At 38.7% G+C, this 23,673-nt stretch overlaps 1 long non-coding RNA gene across 1 annotated transcript in view; it reads left to right on the top strand.

Annotated features, from left to right (window-relative positions):
- LOC309631156 overlaps positions 1–23,673 on the top strand; it is a 381,246-nt gene that overhangs the window by 21,451 nt on the left and 336,122 nt on the right. Inside the window, exon 2 of the long non-coding RNA XR_014246106.1 lies at positions 22,088–22,142. This is a non-coding gene — a long non-coding RNA (uncharacterized lncRNA). The remainder of the gene's footprint in view (positions 1–22,087; positions 22,143–23,673) is intronic.

The raw sequence follows: 23,673 nt of genomic DNA on the forward strand, positions 1-23,673 counted from the left end.
AGCTATTTAAAACCTTTCTTTGAAAGGAGAGATTTCTTTTTTCTTTTCTTTTTTTGAGGCAGGGAAGTCACAGTATGTGGAAAATAGAATCGATGCACTTAAATTGGTAAACAATGATGAATGCAGCTTTTCTTTCTCTTCTGTCAGTGAAGAAAGGACACTATGTGACGCGTGCCTTTGTTAGTGGGGCTTTGGAACTGTTTCTGTCCATTCCTCTTATCCTTGTATTAACACAAATGAGATTTCCTTCTTTTAATCCAGACAATGCAGACAATGCAGTTTTGCCTCTAAGAAACCAGGCTTATGGGTTTCTAATACAAAGCAGTAAACCAAATACACAAGGTTCATTAATAAGCAGATACTACAATAGTCCAAAGGTGGCAATTTGGCCCTCCCACTCTGTTAATATTTGGCATGTAACTCAAAAATAATGACCCTGTTCTGTTGAAGTACTCTACTTCCAGGGTTCTGCAATTCTTGCAATCAATCATATTTTAGTTCAAAATGGACTTAATGTTGAATTTGAATTACGGGTTATACTCAATTAATTCTGTACTTGTACAAACTCATATAATCAAGCATTAGGAGTTTACATAAGAGGATGTTGATTGAAATAAATAGTGCTGGAGCCCAGCCTTCCGCTAATGGCCATGCAAATCAGAGGCTAATGGAGCTTGGCAGGTTTAATCTAAGACGAGGAGTGGGGTGACTTAGATTTTATCGTTAGAACTATCCTCTTCTCACTGATGATTTTTCAAGTTGTTCATTATTTCTGTTTTGGTAAGATGGCAATTTCAATGGTTCTTTGCAACTTATTTAGAGTCCTTGAGGCTTAAAGCAGCTCACAAACATTTCATTTTATGTCACTACCTCCAGGTAAATGAGTCAGCCAAGGTGACAGAGCAGTCAGATACCCCAGGTCAGGGTTGGCAAACATATTTTGTAAAGGACCAGATAGCAAATACTTAAGGATTTCCATATCACGTATGGTCTCTGTTATATATATATATATTTCCAACTCTTCAAAAAATATATATATATATTTATTTATTTATATTTTCCAACTCTGAAAAACTGTAAAAACCTATTCACCATTTTTAGCTTGCTGGATTCTACACTAAGAGGCTGCAGGCAGAATTTAGGCCACAGGGCCAACCCCTGCCCCAGACTAATGTAACTGAATATGTACTACAGTGAAGAATAATTCTTTAAAAGAAGCTAAATATAAAGCTACTTAAATCAACTCTTTCAAAAGCACTGAGAAAAATGTAGACCATAATTATTTAAAGTTATAGACATGTATATGTATACTTGAATAAGTTGCTTTACCGGGTATATCAGATGTTGAGAGAGGAGAGGTGTGCTCTGCATAAGTCATGGGGGCAACCTAGCATGAGTCAGAGCCTAAGTGAGGTGAGGAGGGCATCTGTGTAAGACTGGAGATGGGGGACTGGTTATATTGAGGGGGTTGATGAAATGAGTAACTATGTTAAGGATAAAGCCATCCAAGTATCAGAAGAGAACTACAAATATGGAAAGGAGTAAAACTAGAATGAACCCTGAAGTTTTCAATGCATATGGATACATAAAGAAATAGACATAAATGTAAATTAAGTACCTACACACACGTGCACACACACACCTGTATATACCTTCCCTAGCTCTGTCTACTGAGAGGCTGGGAGCAGCAAAACCTTAGCAACACTGAACAGACCTAGTGCTCAGATCGTGGCTTCTTACGGTCATTCTCCACTGAAAGAAACCTAGGCTCCTTGGAGAAATAGTTGATTCTAGAACTGAGGCAGGGAATATATTAGTCTAGAAGATCTTTCTTGTTCCAGAAACAAACAAACAAACAAAAGGTCACAGGATGATTAGATCATGTCAGAAAGATCCAGAAACCACTCTGAAAGGATTCCCACTGGACAAATTGGGAATAATTTCAGCATCAAAATGAATAATGACAGTAACAGAATATTACATTCAGTAAGTTAGGAAATCATGAGTAAATGGAAAGTTTGCTGAAAAAAAGGAAATTTACATGGTTTTAAAGTACCTCCTTACAAAGTACTTATTAATTACAAGGGGGGCTAGGAAGATTTACTTTACAGAAAAAAATCCTGGCAGGTACCACCTTAGTCAATGATCAAAGTGAACATCATCATTTGTGGGATAAATCTAAATTGTGTGCCACCTAATAGGATGCAATTAGGAAAACATGACATCACTCTTGTGATATTCTCATCAGAAAACATAACCTGAATCTAATCATGAGGAAACATCAGACAAACCTCAACTGAGGGACATTTTACAAAATAACTGCTCTCTAACTCTTCAAAAGCATCAAGGTCATAAAAATCAAGGAAGAACCGAGAAGCAATTCTAGTGTGAAGAAGAATAAAGAGATATGATAGCTAAATGTAACATGTAATTCTGAGCTAATTCATTTTTCTATACAAGACATTATAGGGACAATTAGCAAAACTTGAATGGGGTCTAAGGATTAAATGATAGTAATGTATCAATGTTAATTTTCTTATTTTGATCATTGCATTGGTTATGAGGAGACTGATAACCTTATTCGTAGGAAATACACATAAAAGATGATGGGGCATCAGGCTGACAAATTCCTCTCAAGTGGCTCAAAAAAAGGAGTTCTTGTCCTGCGCTTCCTGTAATTTTCTAAATATTCTAAAATATAAATAATTTTAAATGATTTCTTGTAAATATAAGATATTAAAATGAGCATTCTAAGATGCTTTCCCATAGGGAGACAGCATGGTGGATTGGATACAGCATGAATTTTGAAATCTGTAAAATCTGGATTGGAATCTGGTTCAAATATTTAATAGCTGGATGCTTTTGGCCAAGCCACTTCACCACCTTAAATGTTAAATGTGTATGATATTATCTATATTGTAGTACCATTAAATAAATGTAAATATATTGTCAGGCATATGGAAGATGCTTACTTGAAGCTAATCATAGTAGAGGTTAATAGTAGTTAACAGTAGTACTAGTAATAGTAGTAACTATAATAGTATGAGTAGTAGCGGTGACAGTAGTAATGTTGTCAATGACATTATCAGTAATAACAGCAAAGAGTGGCGGTAGCGATAGACTTTTTACTACCGCAGTAACAGTAGCTGTTGTTGCCATAGATGGCATTACTATCATAATCATCATGGGCCCTCTCTAGGAAGGCTCACCTGGGCAGTCTGCTATGTCAAAGAGCTTCAGGAACCATAATCCATCATGGGAAAAGGAGTAGCAGGCAAGAGGATATGTGGAGAACAATCGTATGGATGGAAAACATCCTCAGTATCAAAGGTGAGTTAATACCTAGAAAGAATCCATGATATTTTCACCTGGTGATCCCACTCTCTTACTAAACATTATAGAAAGACACTTGGTTTCACTCTTGCCCCCGCCAACCTCCACTCCAGTGCACACAGACATGTGATTCTTATACCCCCTATCAGGCACACCCACGTCCTTATCCTCTGTGGCTTGCTCTGTCTTCAGAGTATTGTATATGTCAGGAGACATATCCGTGCTGAAGCCAGTTAAGAACCTTGAAGTCTCCACAATAGGTCAGTACAGGATTCTTCATATTCTTGCTCTGATTTCCTACCATAATTATACTAATATCCAAAGTCTCAATACTCAAGACAGATGTATATGCCTCATAACTCCTTATCTAGACTTTAAACTCTAACATGTAGTGTCTCACATTCCTTTCTTAACCTCTGGGGTTCAATACCTTGTGCTGCAGGGAATGGACCCTCTGCCAATGTTACTTGTATATAATAATCTTAGTCTAAAAGACCTTTCCAGAGATCATCTCTCTACTTAGTGCTGGAGGTACTGTACTGTCCAGATCCCTGTTTGAAAGTCTATTTGTAAGTATATCCACCTATGCTGAATAAAGTGAGGCCTATTTAGGCCTCATTTCCCCCTATTGTTTTCTGCAACACTTCTGGATATGTGCAATTCAGTCTCCCAGACGCAGACTCAATCTCCTACCTGTTCCTGAAGGATTCTTGACTACCTCAGGGAATACACCAAACGCCTCACTCCCTCTGTCTGAAGAGCCTTGGAAGTAAGACTCTCAGGCAAACGATTGATGTAGTCATGGTTGTTGGGCTTCCCTGTTGCTCCCCCAATATCTTTGCTGTGAAGAAGCCTATGAGCAAAGCTACAGATACATTCCCTGCGAGGCTTGCATTGCTGCACCCCTTCTCTTCTCTTTCCTGCCCCCGTGTCGGCTCAGCCCAAAGGCTTAGATTTGCTGCGGGTCCTGCTCTTTACTTCTGGCCAGGGCTCAATCTCGTGGTTGGAGCACTGTAATTTTCTCTTGTGCCAGCCCTTTCCATCCGAGAAAAGATTGCTGACCTATGCGTAGTCCAGGCTGCTGGTCAGCACACTGCTACCTCAGGGCAAATATTTTGAAGTAAAACAGCCTTCCCAGCATAAAAAGTAAAATATATTTGAAATGTGGTCTGAATTAGGTCCCTTCATTAGTGTTTGGTGCATATGGGTCCTCTTTTGGGACCCCCTATAGGAGATGCTTCTCACCAGCCCCTGATCTGCTGGGTCCCACCTTCCTTATCCTTCCTGCCCTCTTGCTTGCTGCTCCTTGAGCTCACGCTTCCCTGAGTTACTGCAGTTGCAGGCAAATCAGTCCTCCCAGCCCTCACATTGCCTTGGTTCTTCACGTTAAGGTACATCCTGGCACCAAAGAATATTCCATCTGCCACGTGTTCCTTTTGGTGGCCTTACACCGCTTATGGAAACTGCTAAGATGCTCTATCTGAGTCCCTCCCAGCGTTCTAAAACACAGTTAAGAGCAGAGTTTTGGAGTTAAATCCTCACCTTGATTCTAATTCTGGGCAAGTTATTTAACTTCCCTGAGCATGATGAGCATAATACGAGGATAATGTATAGATACAGTGGGGATGAGGATTCATACATCACAAAGTTGTTAAGTAGTGATATCGATAGCTGTGTGTCACATGTCACTGTGTGAAATGCTTTACATATATTATTTCTGATTCTTAGAGTTATATTGCCTGGTGTCCTGTATTCTCATTTTATGATGAGGAAATTGAGGCTCCACGTGCCACACTAAAGCAAGTGGTAGAGCTGGAATTCAGTTCCAAGGTTTGGCTGACTCTTAAACTGGCATATTTCACTACTGTGCCATCTCTGATGGAAAGATTTTTCTCCAAAGAAACAAAGAGACACATTTCTCTGTGGCATTTCCTGTTTTCCTATTTCAAACATCTTTTTAGTTGCTAAAGAGTTGCCAGGATCAAAGACATAATTTATGTATTGAACTGCTGCAGGCTGGAAAAAAAATGCATTTGATCATGTTTAATCCTTTAACTCATTCACTACAGGAATTTAAACACTTCTAGTGAGGTGGCAATAGACATATTTTAATGAGAAGTAATGTACACTGGACATTGGTGGTGCTGAAGGACACGTGGACTGAAATGATCAAGTCCTAAGGATCCTAGCCTGTAAGGTATCAGGTACTGCAGAAAATAGTAAGGGGAAGAATTTAAATGTTTGAGATCTGAGGAAAGTAAGTCTCCCCTGTGTGCTGGAAACCTCTCAGGATAGTGTTTTCTGACTGTCTCTTTAAACTTGGTACTTTAAGTATTTCTCTATCTCAACCTCGTTGGTTTCCTTGATAGCATTTTTTATACTTATATTTTTCCATTTTCTTTACTTTTTTCAATCTCCTTCTCTGGAATGTATGTTCTCTAAAGACCAGGATCGTGTCGCACAGCGAGTGCTCAGTAAATGTGTCCTATTATGTAAAAGAATCTGAAAAAGAATATATATGTATGACTGAATCACTGTGCTGTACACCTGCAACTAACACAACATTGTAAATCAACTCTACTTCAAAACAAACAAACAAACAAAAATGTTGACTGGGTGGTGCTGCGAAGCCTCTGTGAGCCGGTCCCCAGCGGTCCACGCAGCGGTCCCCAGTGGACCCCACAGGCAGGCCATCACTGTAGCCCCGAAGGGCATGCCTAAATCTGCACATGCTCAGAGACCGCCTCCTCCTAGGAAACGGGGCATCCCCTCGCCCGTCGCCCCACGCACGCAGGTCGAACGTCGGGGGAACCTGGTACAAAACCATTCGTAGAGGACCTACCCGGGGACAATGGACGCTGTGTGGACTGGAGAAGGAGGGCCAGTGCGGTGAGCCTTGAGGCCTAGGGCAAGGGCCTGGTGGAGCAGGAGAATTAAAAATTATGATCATTGTTGAATGAATACGCCAAAAGGCCAAACAAGATCCCCTCTCTTTGTGAGATCTGCATCAGGTACTGCCAGACTGAAATCCACATACCAGTGCAGGGATCACCAGGCAAGATAATATAATGCATGACAGTTTGTTTTCATCAGCACTCCCTCTGTACACCGCCCATCATAGAAACGGGCTTAGAAAGAGGATGTGCTGGCATCTCACCCACAAGGACAGTCAGGAAGGAAAACAGGAGCAGGTGGCACTGAAGAAATGGGGCCGCAGGAGTCGTTGACTCTGGCCCAGGCGGCCAGGCAGTCCAGGGCAAGCAGTTCAAAGGTTGTGGACCATTGAGCAGATGTTTTCTTTTTCCAGAAAGGTTTTCCAGAAAGGTTCAATGTCATAGGCTTCAGGCAGGTGTAGGCTGTGTAATACTGAGTCAGGTGGTGTCATACTGGGGACTTGGCCCAGGGGTGGCTCATCTTGGCAAAGAGTCAGGACTCAGAATGTTCCAACACTTGAAGGAGGAGACTTGTAAGAACTGGTCAGTATCAGTTTGCCTGTGAATTTCTGTGGGTTATCAGCATCCATAGGCAGCGTACCATACACCATACCTGACCCTGTAGCCTTGAAATCGTGTTACAGAATCTGGGTGCCTAGGAAAATATTCACAACAAAGCATTGAGAGATAAAGAGAATTAAGCAACTATATGTACCATGTGAGGCAAAATATCTCTATCTCTGTATTTTTATCTACACCTATATATGCAGAGGAAAAGAACAGATTGGGAAGAAATACATGAAGATGTTATTAGTGATTATCTCCAGGTGGTAGAATCTCAGGTGATGTATAGTTTCATCTGTATGTTTTCCAAGTCTTCTCCAGTTAACATGAATTACTTACAAAAAAGAAAAAAATAAATGTGAAAAAAAAAAAAACAGAGAAAGACTCCTCTAGGCAGAATAAATCTAAATAAATCAGAGACTGTGCAGGCAACTCTTCTCATGTTTCTGTTTCTCGTCCAGGGGAATGGCCTTCCTGGATATTCTTTGAAGTACAGACTCTGGTGCCTTCCCTGGCTGGGAGACACCAATTACCCGCCCTGCTGGCTCAAGACTCTCCCTTTTTGCTCACGGGTCGAACTTCTTGCTTCTCACAATATGTGATGGTGGGGGTGTTCCTCTCCTGTTCTTCTTTTTACCCAGCATTCAGTGGTGGTGGACACAATAGGCCTGAGCTTCAGCTTTGTTCAAAGACAAAGAATTTGGCAGGGAAACTGAGGCAGGTATCACACTTTGGCAATGCCCCCTCCCCATCTCTGGTACACTACGTGTCGGAGACCTTGAAGTGCAAACCCTTTAATTAACAGCCCCACGGCAGCGCCACAATCTCCTATATGTGTGGTGGAGTAGATGCTGGGATTGCGTGCACATTTGAAGAATCAAATATTGAATCTGTCAGTTTATTGCAAAAATTGCGATGGCTGGTTTAGAACCAAGGATGAGCCTAGACCTGCAGTTTTTCATGAAGCTGGAAAAAGCAAAGAGGGTGATTTATTCCTCTAGTGGTTAGTCTCTCCCTGTCAATCCCTGGTTGCCCTTCACTCTTATTTTCCGAATTCTACCTACCCTTCCTACCTCACAAGAGAGCCGGTTTGTCACATTTTCCTCTTAATTAAAATGTACAAGTCCTATATTTTACTCTCTCAGATCCCCTGCTAGGTAACTGATTTAACTGATTACTTGAATCCAAGTTGAGGTGTTGATAGCTGATAAGCACTAGATGTGTTAGATGTGTTAATGTGTATGCTGATAACATTGGAATTTCTCCAGTGACCTTCAGAATCTTAGATCTGCTGGGCATTTAAGACACCATGAGGTGTTGTAGGATAAAAATGTGAAGGCAAATGGGACTTTCATAACCCTAGGTGATATAGGCTACTATTTAATTGAGCTCAACATTTGGCTGCTTTTATTTTCAGAGCAAATTCTCTGAAATCAATAATGTTTGTCTCTGATTTCTGATTAGGTGTAGTACCCAATACTTGAAACTTAAATGAAAAAACTGTAACTAGTTATTTGAGAGGAGATTTGATGTTGAATTTAACAGAAAGTCTGATCTTTTTTTGATATGATTCCATTAAGATGAGTGTTATGTACTCTCTCCATCAAAAGACTAGCATAAATGGTAGCTGTGACATGGCATATTTAATAATGTATCCTTTTGTAAGTTAGTCAAAGATAGAGAATATAAGTTGGCTGGGGAAAAAAAAACTGTGAAATTCAGTGATAAAACCTCTGATCATGCCTAAAAGGTCAGTTGAAATGGGCTGATTATACTTTATAATCAAGTGGTTCTTAACCTATACTGTGATGCTTTTAACTTCCTTGGCGTGACCTTGTTTTGGTGAAATTCCCATTTAGATTTCTGATTAGGGGTGTGTGAGTGTCTGTGTGTGTATTGGGAGGAAAGAAAGACAGCCACTTTGAAAATTCCAATCATTTATGCATTCTTCCCTCTTTTTCCGTGCTTTGATTTTAGTTGAACTGATTGCCTGTCTCATTTTATTTTAATCCATATAGCAATTTTTGCTTTCTGATCCTTTCAAGATACATGACAAGTTTGAGTCTAATTTTTATTTGGCTATCTCGCTGTAATTCAGTGGATGTGAGTATGCACGTGTGTATCAGTTTGAAGTAAAAAAAAAAAAAAATGTGAAGAAAAACCCACTAAGAGATCAGTTTTAAGGCTTGTAAAATTACTTCATTTCTATGTCTGTCTCCTTCTCTATAATTTAAGAATAGTATCTGTCTTTTGTATATCAAAGTGTAGTTGTAAAGTTCAAAATGAGATAATAAAAATGAGTATTTTTAAAAGTATAAAATCCTGTTTAAAAATAATTAAGATGTTACTTATATTGCTTTGATTTTCAGTAGTTCTACCTTTTAAATTGTACATTATCTAAAGATAAAGAATCTACATGTTTTAATTTGACACACATAAGTACAAATATTTTTCCTTAAATATGTTTTTTCATTTAGTGTAAGATTCTCCTTTTGACTCTCAGTGAATAATTATTCCAAATTTAGCAATCTAATTAGCATTCATGTACATTGTCTTTATAAAATTATGGTGAAGAATATAAGTTATTGTTCATTAAAATGAAATAATACAAACTCTGATTAGGATTGCAACTATTCTGTTTTGCCAAGTGGTTAGAAGACAACAGAACTTAAACTTTGAGGAGCTAAATAAGTAAAACAAATTGTTTTGCCACTAGACAAAAGTCTCTAGTAAAATATGACCATTCTGCAAAATACTGAGAAAATATTCAGCACGAATTTGCAGTCAACAATTTTAAGAAAAATTTTTTCCCTTTGACGCTATGCTTCATTGATCTATTAAGCAGGTCCCGTTAGCATCCAGTCTCTTTAAGTAAGACATCCCTGCTAGATAATCCCTGTACAGTTTTCAAAGTCATTTAAAATGAATGAATAAGCAAAGAATTTGTGATCTATGGGATTCTAGAAAAAAAGGTTGAGCAATTTTATGCTATATATATTAGAATAATTTGTATTGGTAAATACTGTATTCATGTAAATATGCATGCACATTTTTCAAGAGACTTAAAATAATACATGAACTCTTTGGCTAATGCTTGCCCCTATAATAAATCTGTCATTTTTCCTTGGAAATGTGCAGTTACAAGGAATTTCTACCTCATTTGCGACCTCATTTGGACAGATATTTTTAAATGTTTGCCAGAAAATAAACAGGAAACATATATGAAAGCAGTTCAGAAAAGTCAGAAAGATACTCTCCTTCCAAGAATCTAGCTCAGTTACCATTCCTCTCCCTGTCCCTATTTAGTAGTCCCAGAGGTTTTTGTTTAAAGATCCAGGTCATAACTATAAATTAAGTAGTTTTCAGCACCTCTGGATACCTCTAAACAAAATTACCTAGATTCTTCTCTCTCCTGCCACACCACCTCCTCCCATTAAATGGAGAGTGGTACATGCTGCAGGAGACTATTTGATCACTGAAGAGAGACAGAATGTTCTGCTTTTCAGCACATTTTAATCCACAGCTGGTGCACAGATTGGCATAGAGTATATGTTAATTTTAGCTGTGAATTTTTTCAGGTTGAGGTTGCCTATATTTAGATCTCTGGAGTTTTAGGATTGCTGAAAGTAAATGTTTGAATGAGAAAAAATATTGACTGGAGGAAAACACTGTTTAATAGAGGTGTTGATTTTGACCAGCCTAAAAAATGCTCATGTTGGATGAACATTTGTAATAGGAGAGATGAAACTGTGGTTATTACTGGGAACCACACTTATTCGATAACTATGTATTAAAGATAAACTGTGGTGTCTAAAGAATATTTGGCTTTTTTGGAAAAAAAATACATTTTCCTAGGTTCATTTTAGAAAGCAAGGTATTACACTTTAGAGACAAACCAACACAAAACCTAATTTAGACTTTTAAAGTTTATTTTCAAATTTACTAAAATCCTAAAGTAATTATTTAACTATTGATTCTTGGACTGCCTTGCAAAACAGCCTCTTCATCCACAAGAGGGAACGTGATGGTCTATTTTATTTCCTCCTGAACTGGCTTTTAATTCATTCAACAAATATTTATTGAACACCCATTAATTGCCAGGCAGTGTGCTATTTGACTATAACTTTGATTGTTATTGCTGTGAGATGTAAATAAACACAGGATTTTTTTTATCCTGATAATACTATAGTATATGCTTTTCTGGTCAAGTAGTTTTAATTGCAGGTTTATCTAGTAACTCAGATAATTCAGAATGTGTATGTTTTGCTCAGAGCTCACCTCCATTCAGTCAGGGATGCATAGTATATGGACTCAATTAAAATAACAAATAATGTGCTTAAATCATCACTTTTTTCTAATATTTTTCCACAAAAAGAACTGAAAAAACCTGACTCTATTCCAGTATATAAAAGAATAAATGTTTTAAATAGGAATTATGGTTTTAAAGCAAGTATATAGAAACGGATTGTTTAGATTGAGACCCCCAGTTTAACTTAAAATTCAAGATAGGGCTTCCCTGGTGGCGCAGTGGTTGAGAATCTGCCTGCCAATGCAGGGGACACGGGTTCGAGCCCTGGTCTGGGAAGATCCCACATGCCGCGGAGCAACTGGGCCCGTGAGCCACAACTACTGAGCCTGCGCGTCTGGAGCCTGTGCTCCGCAACAAGAGAGGCCACGATACTGAGAGGCCCGCGCACAGCGATGAAGAGTGGCCCCCGCTTGCCACAACTAGAGAAAGCCCTCGCACGAAACGAAGACCCAACACAGCCAAAAAAATAAATAAATTAAAAAAAAAAAAAAAAAAAATTCAAGATAAATAATTTTTATTTCATTTACATCTTATCACCAGAAAAAGAATTATAAAATATTCTAAATGAATCTTCATGAGAAGAGGAGAGATTGGCAATGTGTATTCAAAGCCTTTACAATGTTCATTATCTTTGAATTTAAAATACCTCAACTATGAATTTGGGGAAATCATCAAGATGCAAAGGGAGGTTCAGGATTATGTTATTTGTAATAGTGAAAATGGATATAAATGAAATATATATTACAAAGTATTTATTAGATAAATTATGATACATCATAGATTGAATGTGATGGCATGCAGTTACCGTTGACATTATTTTCTTAACAGTATATCAGGAGTATGTTTCTTTTGCATTCCATTGAGACTACTTACATCAAGATAACCAATAAGTGGACTCCCCTGGTGGCGCAGTGGTTGAGAATCTGCCTGCCAATGCAAGGGACACGGGTTCAAGCCCTGGTCTGGGAAGATCCCACATGCTGTGAGGTAACTAAGCCAATGCACCACAACTACTGAGCCTGCGGTCTAGAGCCCACGAGCCACAACTACTGAGCCCATGCGCACCACGACTAATGAAGCCCGCATGCCTAGAGCCCGTGCTCTGCAACAAGAGAAGCCACTGCAATGAGAAGCCCGCGCACCGCAACAAAGAGTAACCCCCGCTCACCACAACTAGAGAAAGCCTGCACGCAGCAATGAAGACCCAACACAGCCAAAAATAAAGTAAATAAAATAAATAAATTTATAAAAAAAAGATAATCAATAAGCTTCATAGAGCAAAATGCTCCATCATTTTTCTGCATATCTTGTGTGACCTATCTGCAGCAATCTTGTAGTATACTGTTCAACTGTTCATCACCCAGCAAGATGTGTACCAGGTACACAAAGCTACAGAAGTATAAGATGCCTTAATAAGGAGAATAAACTATTGAAAACAAACCCAGAACTGACACAGATGATAGAATTAGCAGAAAAGGACAATGAACATTGTTATAACTATTCCATATATTTACAAAGTTAGGTAGAGACATGGTAGGTATGAAAAAAGATCCAAATCAAACATCTAGAGAAGGAAAAATACAACATGTAAGATGGAAAATACACTGGATGGGATTAACGGTTGGTTAGACATCGTGGAAGATGATTGAACTTGAAGTCATGGCAATAGAAGTGACCAACAAAGGAACACACAGAGGAAATAAAAAAGGACAGCCACAACAAATAAGTGAACAGATCATCAGTGAGCTGTGGACAATTTCAAGTGGCCTCTGGAGGAGGGAGGGAGGCAGAGAAAATATTTGAATGTGTAATGGCCATTTCTTTTTTTTTCTAATTTGGTAAAAATGATAAGCTCACAGATCCAAGATGCTGACTAAATTCCAAGGGCAAGAAACATTAAGACAACCACACCAAGACACATGATAATCAAGTGCCCAAATCCAGTGAAGAAGAGAAAATTGTAAAAGCTGGCAGAGAAGGGAAAACGCATTTTACTTGTAGAGGTACATAAAGCTTTTGCCACCGATAATATTTTGACATATGACCATTTATTGTTGAAATACAGTTTGAGTTGCTCTTTGACTTTATTTTTTTTTTATTTTTATTTTTTTTTAAAACATCTTTATTGGAGTATAATTGCTTTACAATGGTGCGTTAGCTTCTGCTCCACAACAAAGTGAATCAGTTATACGTATACATATGTTCCCATATCTCTTCCCTCTTGCATCTCCCTCCCTCCCACCCTCCCTATCCCACGCCTCTAGGTGGTCACAAAGCACCGAGCTGATCTCCCTGTGCTATGCAGCTCCTTCCCACTAGCTATCTATTTTACATTTGGTAGTGTATATATGTCCATGACACTCTCTCACCCTGTCACATCTCACCCCACCCCCTCCCCATATCCTCAAGTGCATTCTCTAGTAGGTCTGTGTCTTTATTCCCGTCTTGCCACTAGGTTCTTCATGACCTTTTTTTTTTTTTTCCCTTAGATTCCATATATATGTGTTAGCATACTGTATTTGTTTTTCTCTTTCTGACTTACTTCACTCTGTATGACAGACTCTAACTCCATCCACCTCATTACAAATACCTCCATTTCATTTCTTTTTATGGCTGAGTAATATTCCATTGTATATATGTGCCACATCTTCTTTATCCATTCATCCGATGATGGACACTTAGGTTGCTTCCATGTCCTGGCTATTGTAAATAGAGCTGCAATGAACATTTTGGTACATGACTCTTTTTGAATTATGGTTTTCTCAGGGTATATGCCCAGTAGTGGGATTGCTGGGTCATATGGTAGTTCTATTTTTAGTTTTTTAAGGAACCTCCATACTGTTCTCCATAGTGGCTGTATCAATTTACATTCCCACCAACAGTGCAAGAGGGTTCCCTTTTCTCCACACCCTCTCCAGCATTTATTGTTTCTAGATTTTTTGATGATGGCCATTCTGACCAGTGTGAGATGATACCTCATTGTAGTTTTGATTTGCATTTCTCTAATGATTAATGATGTTGAGCATTCTTTCATGTGTCTGTTGGCCATCTGTATATCTTCTTTGGAGAAATGTCTATTTAGGTCTTCTGCCCATTTTTGGATTGGGTTGTTCGTTTTTTTGTTATTGAGCTGCATGAGCTGCTTGTAAATCTTGGAGATTAATCCTTTGTCAGTTGCTTCATTTGCAAATATTTTCTCCCATTCTGAGGGTTGTCTTTTGGTCTTGTTTATGGTTTCCTTTGCTGTGCAAAAGCTTTTAAGTTTCATTAGGTCCCATTTGTTTATTTGTGTTTTTATTTCCATTTCTCTAGGGGCTGGATCAAAAAGGATCTTGCTGTGATGTATGTCATAGAGTGTTCTGCCTATGTTTTCCTCTAAGAGTTTGATAGTGTCTGGCCTTACACTTAGGTCTTTAATCCATTTTGAGTTTATTTTTGTGTATGGTGTCAGGGAGTGTTCTAATTTCATACTTTTACATGTACCTGTCCAATTTTCCCAGCACCACTTATTGAAGAGGCTGTCTTTTCTCCACTGTATATGCTTGCCTCCTTTATCGAAGTTAAGGTGACCATATGTGCGTCGGTTTATCTCTGGGCTTTCTATCCTGTTCCATTGATCTATATTTCTGTTTTTGTGCCAGTACCAAACTGTCTTGATTACTGTAGCTTTGTAATATAGTCTGAAGTCAGGGAGCCTGATTCCTCCAGCTCCATTTTTCGTTCTCAAGATTGCTTTGACTATTCGGGGTCTTTTGTGTCTCCATACAAATTGTGAGATTTTTTGTTCTAGTTCTGTGAAAAATGCCAGTGGTAGTTTGATAGGGATTGCATTGAATCTGTAGATTGCTTTGGGTAGTAGAGTCATTTTCACAATGTTGATTCTTCCAATCCAAGAACATGGTATATCTCTCCATCTATTTGTATCATCTTTAATTTCTTTCATCAGTGTCCTATAATTTTCTGCATACAGGTCTTTTGTCTCCTTAGGTAGGTTTATTCCTAGATATTTTATTCTTTTTGTTGCAATGGTAAACGGGAGTGTTTTCTTAATTTCACTTTCAGATTTTTCATCATTAGTATATAGGAATGCAAGAGATTTCTGTGCATTAATTTTGTATCCTGCTACTTTACCAAATTCATTGATTAGCTCTAGTAGTTTTCTGGTGGCAGTTTTAGGATTCTCTATGTATAGTATCATGTCATCTGCAAACAGTGACAGCTTTACTTCTTCTTTTCCGATTTGGATTCCTTTTATTTCTTTTTCTTCTCTGATTGCTGTGGCTAACACCTCCAAAACTATGTTGAATAATAGTGGTGAGAGTGGGCAACCTTGTCTTGTTCCTGATCTTAGTGGAAATGGTTTCAGTTTTTCACCATTGAGGACAATGTTGGCTGTGTGTTTGTCATATATGGCCTTTATTATGTTGAGGAAAGTTCCCTCTATGCCTACTTTCTGCAGGGCTTTTATCATAAATAGGTGTTGAATTTTGTCGAAAGCTTTCTCTGCATCTATTGAGGTGATCATATGGTTTTTCTCCTTCAATTTGTTAATATGATGTATCACGTTGATTGATTTGCATATATTGAAGAATCCTTGCATTCCTGGAATAAATCCCACTTGATCATGGTGTATAATCCTTTTAATGTGCTGTTGGATTCTGTTTGCTAGTATTTTGTTGAGCATTTTTGCATCTATGTTCATCAGTGATATTGGCCTGTAGTTTTCTTTCTTTGTGACATCTTTGTCTGGTTTTGGTATCAGGGTGATGGTGGCCTCGTAGAATGAGTTGGGGAGTGTTCCTTCCTCTGCAATATTTTGGAAGAGTTTGAGAAGGATAGGTGTTAGCTCTTCTCTAAATGTTTGATAGAATTCTCCTGTGAAGCCGTCTGGTCCTGGGCTTTTGTTTGTTGGAAGATTTTTAATCACCATTTCAATTTCAGTGTTTGTGATTGGTCTGTTCATATTTTCTATTTCTTCCTGCTTCAGTCTCGGCAGGTTGTGCATTTCTAAGAATCTGTCCATTTCTTCCAGGTTGTCCATTTTATTGGCATAGAGTTGCTTGTAGTAATCTCTCATGATCCTTTGTATTTCTGCACTATCAGTGGTTACTTCTCCTTTTTCATTTCTAATTCTATTGATTTGAGTCTTCTCCCTTTTTCTCTTGATGAGTCTGGCTAATGGTTTATCAATTTTGTTTATCTTCTCGAAGAACCAGCTTTTAGTTTCATTGATTTTTGCTATTGTTTCCTTCATTTCTTTTTCATTTATTTGTGATCTGATCTTTATGATTTCTTTCCTTCTGCTAGCTTTGGGGTTTTTTTGCTCTTCTTTCTCTAATTGCTTTAGGTGCAAGGTTAGGTTGTTTATTCGAGATGTTTCCTGTTTCTTGATGTAGGCTTGTATTGCTATAAACTTCCCTCTTAGAACTGCTTTTGCTGCATCCCATAGGTTTTGGGTCATCGTGTCTCCATTGTCATTTGTTTCTAGGTATTTTTTGATTTCCCCTTTGATTTCTTCAGTGACCACTTCGTTATTAAGTAGTGTATTGTGTAGCCTCCATGTGTTTGTATTTTTTACAGATCTTTTCCTGTAATTGATATCTAGTCTCATAGCGTTGTGGTCGGAAAAGATACTTGATACGATTTCAATTTTCTTAAATTTACCAAGGCTTGATTTGTGACCCAAGATATGATGTATCCTGGAGAATGTTCCATGAGCACTTGAGAAAAATGTGTATTCTGTTGTTTTTGAGTGGAATGTCCTATAAATATCAATTAAGTCCATATTGTTTAATGTATCATTTAAAGCTTGTGTTTCCTTATTTATTTTCATTTTGGATGATCTGTCCATTGGTGAAAGTGGGGTGTTAAAATCCCCTACTATGATTGTGTTACTGTCTATTTCCCCTTTTATGGCTGTTAGTATTTGCCTTATGTATTGAGGTGCTCCTATGTTGGGTGCACAAATATTTACAATTGTTATACCTTCCTCTTGGATCGATCCCTTGATCATTATATAGTGTCCTTCTTTGTCTCTTGTAATAGTCTTTATTTTAAAGTCTATTTTGTCTGATATGAGAATTGCTACTCCAGCTTTCTTTTGATTTCCATTTGCATGGAATATCTTTTTCCATCCCCTCACTTTCAGTCTGTATGTGTCTCTAGGTCTGAAGTGGGTCTCTTGTAGGCAGCATATATATGGGTCTTGTTTTTGTATCCGTTCAGCCAGTCTGTGTCTTTTGGTGGGAGCATTTAATCCATTTACATTTAAGGTAATTATTGATATGTATGTTCCTATTCCCATTTTCTTAAATATTTTGGGTTTGTTATTGTAGGTGTTTTCCTTCTCTTGTGTTTCTTGCCTAGAGAAGTTCCTTTAGCATTTGTTGTAAAGCTGGTTTGGTGGTGCTGAACCCTCTCAGCTTTTGCTTGTCTGTAAAGGTTTTAATTTCTCCATCAAATCTGAATGAGATCCTTGCTGGGTAGAGTAACCTTGGTTGTAGGTTTTTCTCCTTCGTCACTTTAAGTATATCCTGCCACTCCTTTCTGGCTTGCAGAGCTTCTGCTGAAAGATCAGCTGTTAACCTTATGGGGATTCCCTTGTGTATTGTTTGTTTTTTTTCCCTTGCTGCTTTTAATATGTTTTCTTTATATTTAATTTTTGATAGTTTGATTAAGATGTGTCTTGCCGTGGTTCTCCTTGGGTTTATCCTGTATGGGACTCTCTGTGCTTCCAGGACTTGATTAACTATTTCCTTTCCCATATTAGGGAAGTTTTCAACTATAATCTCTTCAAATATTTTCTCAGTCCCTTTCTGTTTCTCTTCTTCTTCTGGGACCCCTATAATTCGAATGTTGGTGCATTTAATGTTGTCCCAGAGGTCTCTGAGACTGTCCTCAGTTCTTTTCATTCTTTTTTCTTTATTCTGCTCTGCAGTAGTTATTTCCACTATTTTATCTTCCAGGTCACTTATCCGTTCTTCTGCCTCAGTTATTCTGTTATTGATCCCGTCTAGAGTATTTTTAATTTCATTTATTGTGTTTTTCATCGTTGCTTGGTTCCTCTTTAGTTCTTCTATGTCCTTGTTAAATGTTTCTTGCATTTTGTCTATTCTATTTCCAAGATTTTGGATCATCTTTACTATCATTATTCTGAATTCTTTTTCAGGTAGACTGCCTATTTCCTCTTCATTTGTTAGGTCTGGAGTGTTTTGACCCTGCTCCTTCACCTGCTGTGTGTTTTTTTGTCTTCTCATTTTGCTTATCTTACTGTGTTTGGGGTCTCCTTTTCACAGGCTGCAGGTTCGTAGTTCCCTTTGTTTTTGGTATCTGTCCCCAGTGGCTAAGGTTCGTTCAGTGGGTTGTGTAGGCTTCCTGGTGGAGGGGACTAGTGCCTGTGTTCTGGTGGATGAGGTTGGATCTTGTCTTTCTGGTGGGCACGTCCACGTCTGGTGGTGTGTTTTGGGGTGTCTGTGGCCTTATTATGATTTTAGGCAGCCTCTCTGCTAATGGATGGGGCTGTGTTCCTGTCTTCCTAGTTGTTTGACATAGGGTGTCCAGCACTGTAGCTTGCTGGTCGTTGAATGAAGCTGGGTCTTGATGTTGAGATGGAGCTCTCTGAGAGATTTTCGCCGTTTGGTATTACGTGGAGCTGGGAGGTCTCTTGTGGACCAGTGTCCTGAAGTTGGCTCTCCCACCTCAGAGGCACAGCCCTGATGCCTGGCTGGAGCACCAAGAGCCTTTCATCCACACGGCTCAGAATAAAAGTGAGAAAAAAATAGAAAGAAAGAAAGAAAGAGGATAAAATAAAATAAAATAAAACTATTATAATAAAAAATAAGAAAAAAAAATTAAGAATAAATTTATTAAGAAAAAATTTTTTTTAATTTTTAAAAATAGATTTATTAATTTTTTATAATAAAAAATAAGAAAAAATTAAGAAAAAATTTATTAAGAAAAAAAATTTTAATTTTAAAAAATAAAAAATATGAAAAAACTTATTAAAAAATTTTTTTAATTTCTAAAAATAGGAAATAAGGAAAAAATTATTAAGAAAACATTTATTAGGAAAAAAAAATTTTTTTTTAAGTAAAAAAAGAAAAAAAAACAAAAACAAAAACGGACGGACCTAACCCTAGGACTAATGGTGAAAGCAAAGCTATACAGACAAAATCTCACCCAGAAGCATACACATATACACCCACAAAAAAAGGAAAAGGGGAAAAATTAATATATCCTGCTCCCAAAGTCCACCTCCTGAATTTGGGATGATTCGTTGTCTATTCAGGTATTCAACAGATGCAGGCACATCAAGTTGTTTGTGGAGCTTTAATCAGCTGCTTCTGAGGCTGCTGGGAGAGATTTCCCTTTCTCTTCTTTGTTCATACAGCTCCCAGGGTTCAGCTTTGGATTTGGACCCGCCTCTGCGTGTAGGTCGCCTGAGGGCATCTGTTCCCCGCCCAGACAGACGGGGTTAAAGGAGTAGCTGCTTTGGGGGCTCTGGCTCACTCAGGCGGGGGGAGGGAGTGGTACGGAGGAGGCAGGGCGAGCCTGCGGCGTCAGAGGCGTCGTGACGTTGCAGCAGCCTGAGGCGCGCCGTGCGTTCTCCCGGGGAAGTTGTCCCCGGATCACAGGAGCCTGGCCGTGGCGGGCTGCACCGGCTCCCGGGAGGGGCGGTGTGGAGAGTGACCTGTGCTCGCACACAGGCTTCTTGGTGGCGGCAGCAGCAGCCTTAGCATCTCCTGCCCGTCTCTGGGGTCCGCGTTGATAGCTGCGGCTCGCGCCCGTCTCTGGAGTTCGTTTAGGCGGCGCTCTGAATCCCCTCTCCTTGTGCGCTGCAAAACAAAGAGGCAAGAAAAAGTCTCTTGCCTCTTCGGCAGCTGCAGATTTTTTCCCGGACTCCCTCCTGGCTAGCACCGAAGCCAGAGCCTCAGCTCCCAGCCCCAGCCCGCCCCGGCGGCTGAGCAGACAAGCCTCTCGGGCTGGTGAGTGCTGCTCGGCTCCGAGCCTCCGTGCGGGAATCTCTCCATTTTTCCCTCTGTGCCCCTGTTGCTGTGGGATCCGCGCTGATAGCCGCGGCTCGCGCCCGCCTCTGGGGTCCGCGCTGATAGCCGCAGCTCGCGCCCGTCTCTGGAGCTCGTTTAGGCGGCGCTCTGAATCCCCTCTCCTTGCGCGCCACGAAACAAAGAGGCAAGAAAAAGTCTCTTGCCTCTTCGGCAGCTGCAGGCTTTTTCCTGGACTCCCTCCTGGCTAGCACCGAAGCCCGAGCCTCAGCTCCCAGCCCCAGCCCGCCCCGGCGGCTGAGCAGACAAGCCTCTCGGGCTGGTGAGTGCTGCTCGGCACCAGTCCTCCGTGCGGGAATCTCTCCGCTTTGCCCTCCGCACCCCTGTGGCTGCGCTCTCCTCTGTGGCTCTGAAGCTTCCCCCCTCCGCCACCCGCAGTCTCTGCCCGCGAAGGGGCTTCCTAGTGTGTGGAAACCTTTCCTCCTTCACAGCTCCCTCCCAGAGGTGCAGGTCCCATCCCTATTCTTTTGTCTCTGTTGTTTTTTTTTTCTTTTGCCCTACCCAAGTACGTGGGGATTTTCTTGCCTTTTGGGAGGTCTGACGTCTTCTGCCAGCGTTCAGTGGGTGTTCTGTAGGAGCAGTTCCATGTGTAGATGTATTTCTACTGTATCTGTGGGAAGGAAGGTGATCTCCGCATCTTACTCTTCCGCCATCTTGCCTCCTCCCTTGCTCTTTGACTTTAGAAAGCCTATTGTGGTCTTAATATCCTCAGTCATGGACAACTTCATCACCTCTGCCAATCATCCATTTCACATTTTTTTTTCATGAGCTAAGTCTAAAATAAGTAAATACCTTTAATAATCTCCTTATTTTCTATTTCTTGTTTCTAAACATAATGGATGACTGGTTAGTGTGTCCTTATAAAGGCTGCTTATTTAACCCATTGGTCACTGGATTATAGTCATTTAGACATTTACATAGTTGGTCATGCTTAAGGCTCTTATTAGCAGAAAATATAAACTTAGCCACACCACCAAAGTGGCAAAAGTTACAATAATTTACTAATATGAGTGGTCAATGCCTACTGTATAATTAAATGTAAATGTGTTGAATGAAAAATTGATAAATAGAGCCAATAGCGAATGTTATTTTTTTAAAAAGTAGAGCTTCTAACTTTTTCAGTATGATAATATTCACTGCTATCAGTTCACTGTCAACTGATACTTTGTAATGAACACATCAACAGTGGTTGATTATGGGATATGGTATTTCAGATTTGTGAAGTTGATAAATTTATTTTTTAACCTATCTTTAGAACATTGGCCTTTTCATTAGAGAAACTCCAACAGATTTATTTTTTTTGTGATGTAAACTGCGTGTGTTATTGGAAACATTATTAATTTTTAAAAGCAGTATGCCTATGTTTTGAATAGAATTAAGTAGTCACTACAAAAGAATTAGTGACTAATTTCTAGACTACTCAGGGAGCTTTTTTCAGTTCTTAGGTATTATTATTATTATTATTCTTTAAAAATCAAACCAAAGTACAAATCCTGAAGAGGATATGTGAGAGAGCTTCAAGCTAAGAATAGCATCTGAATTTGTTTTTTCCCCCTAGATTCCTAGGGGAAAAATAACAACAGCAACAACATTATATCAAGCCCTACGGTTGCTGAGTTACACAACTTTATGCCTCACTTTTCTCTCTTGAATCTCAAACCTTTTATATTCAGATACTCTTAGGCTTTATTCTACTTGGTGAATCTTGATTCCTTCATCACGATTCAATGTTAGCTCCTCAGTGAAAATTATCCTTTGAACTGAAGCCGACTTAACAGATAGCTCTTGTGTATTCCACATTACTGTTACATATATTACATATTTCCATTAAGGTTTCAGTCCCACGGAATGATCACATTTGTTAACATATCTGTTTTCTATGTTAGCCTATGAAGTCTTTGAGGGGAAGGCCATACCTGAGTCTCTACCGCAAGCATAACAGTAAGTACTTTGTAAATGCTGTTTGAATAGTCATGTTTAAAGAAATTAACATTGAAAGGTTATAAAATTTACTATCATGTAATTTTAAAATAAGCTAAATCTATTATTCTGTTCACTCCTCACTCCACTGCTTGCTTTCTTTTCATTCTTCCAGTGAGGATGCAGGGGAACAGACACTCTTCTTTCTAAAATTGTTTTATGAATGGAAGACAGAAATTAGATATTTACTAATATTTTCTACACTGAGTGAAATAACTTCAACTTCTTTAACCTTTCCTTAAAATATATATTTTTCAAAATTGAAGTCATATTTTTAGTGAGTATTAATTTAGATAATATAAGTTAAAATGCTTTAAAATCATAGAATGCTATGCAGAGATGAGATGATAATAGGATTATTTCAAATCCAGGTTTCATTCATTCACAATTTGAGGAAGTGAGTTCCATCAGGTACACTTTGTAAACACGATATCATTTTTGGCATCTATATGCCATTTTAAAAGGTCCGCTGCTGCCAGAAAGAAAAAAAAATCAACGGCCTACTCAGCATTGTCAGAAGATTATAGGAAACAAAATACAAAGCATTATCAAAGCTTCGTTGTATGACTAAAGATATAACAGAGTTGAAGATGAATACTGTGTCCATAATGGAATTTAATGCATCTTATGAGAGGTAGGGATGGGTCAGTGAAATGGTCAAAGGACTTGGAGTCAGGAAAACGTATCCTCGGGGTCTCATTTCAAATAATGCACTGAGGTCAAATAATGCACTAATAACATGAACACCCCAGAACCAAAGGAATCGTTATTCTAAAATCAAATTTCTAGTTGTTATTAGACATTTCTCTTTTAGATCATACCATATACACTTTTTCTGCTAAAATATACAGTTATACAGTTATTTAATTCTATTTGAGTCTTCAAGTACAGTCTTCCAAGTGTGTTAAATTATAATTACGGTGAGTATGATCTGGCCCATTCATTCTTGCATGTAATTTGGTCACATACTCTGTGACCATGAAATGATTGAGTGTATGGAATATCAACGAGCTTTATTATGAGAGAGAAGCCCTGTGTTTGGATTCATTAAAACTTCAGTATGGAAGTCCAGTATGGCTTATTTATTTATTCATATGCTCAGCTATTTCGATTTAACCCCTCATTTTAGGAATGTCATGTGTATGTTAGTTTATATGTCATACTCGTCAGCCACCTAGAACAATTACCAATTTGTGGATCCTATTTATATTTCTATCATAAATGGCATTCTTTTGTAGACCAACTTTTGAACTTAAACCTTCACACAGTTGTAGTGTGAAGGGTTCATTTCTGTTTTATAATGGCATAAGGTTGTTAGAAAGATCTAGGGAGATGTGGTATGTGAAAGTGCTTTGTAATTTTTAAAAAACTATCCAATTACAAGGTGTTAATTTTCTTTATTAGAGTACCTAGTATGTGCTAGGCACTGATAAACCTTGTAATCAGTGAGATTTAAATTGATACTAGGAAATCCCAAATGACATTATAGGTT

This window comes from Balaenoptera borealis (genome assembly GCF_965194805.1).
Source record: "Balaenoptera borealis genome assembly, chromosome: 6".
In the NCBI taxonomy this organism is placed as follows: Eukaryota; Metazoa; Chordata; class Mammalia; order Artiodactyla; family Balaenopteridae; genus Balaenoptera; species Balaenoptera borealis.